The sequence below is a fragment of the Myotis davidii genome, unplaced genomic scaffold (genome assembly GCF_000327345.1).
Source record: "Myotis davidii unplaced genomic scaffold, ASM32734v1 scaffold112, whole genome shotgun sequence".
NCBI classification, from domain to species: Eukaryota; Metazoa; Chordata; class Mammalia; order Chiroptera; family Vespertilionidae; genus Myotis; species Myotis davidii.
In genome coordinates this window covers 2289381-2290202 of record NW_006284838.1, presented here as the reverse complement: position 1 = coordinate 2290202, position 822 = coordinate 2289381, and positions in this window count along the sequence as shown.

Here is an 822-nt window from a genome sequence, read left to right as displayed (position 1 = left end):
GTTTTTTCCAAATACAAAGGGAATCCATTTTGTTACTGTTAATCCTAATAAAAAACTTAGAGCAGGACACTTTTCTTGGCTTAAATAGAGGCTGAAAATTACCTGGGACATCCCTTTAGTAATGTTCCACTGATGCCTTGTGATGATATATAACATACATTTTAGCCGTGGTGTGGGCAAATATTCCTGTTGCTTAGATATACAGCAGCTTGTACCAACTGACTAAAGGTGTGCAAGAATGGTAGAGGGCTAGGAGTGCTGGGGTCCAACCCCAGCAGGTCCAGGGGACCCCAACGGTGTGGACGGAGTCGTCGAAGAAGGAATGACATGGAGACAGCGTTCAGTTGATCAGCATAGCCAGGTTCATTCTTTTTCTCTCCTTTATTGTCCTGTTACAACTGTTTTTATAAGCATGACATAATGGTATGTTTTGGGTCCTCCCTTGGCCTGCTGCAGTTTCAGGTTTCATGTTCTTATCTGACCTTTGCCAAAAATCCTGTCTCCATCTAGTTCTGTTGAGTTTAATCCTGTCTAGATTAGTCTCTGTGTTCCATTACAAGGGCTGTTCCAAGGTCACTGCTCTACTGATAGGCTACAAGGAAGTGACTGAAGGAGATTATCCTCCCCAGTAAAGGTTATGTCCTCCCAGCCCCGCTGCTTGCCTTCCCTGGGACTGCCCTGTGTCAGTGAGTCTCCAGGGGTATAGGCTTTGGTGCTTTCCCTGGTGGGCAGACCCCTGGGGATGTGGGCCCAACAAGTCCCAAATTTATTGCCAACAGTCTTAGTCCAAGTTCTTCATAAGTAGTACATGGCATTTCTGTA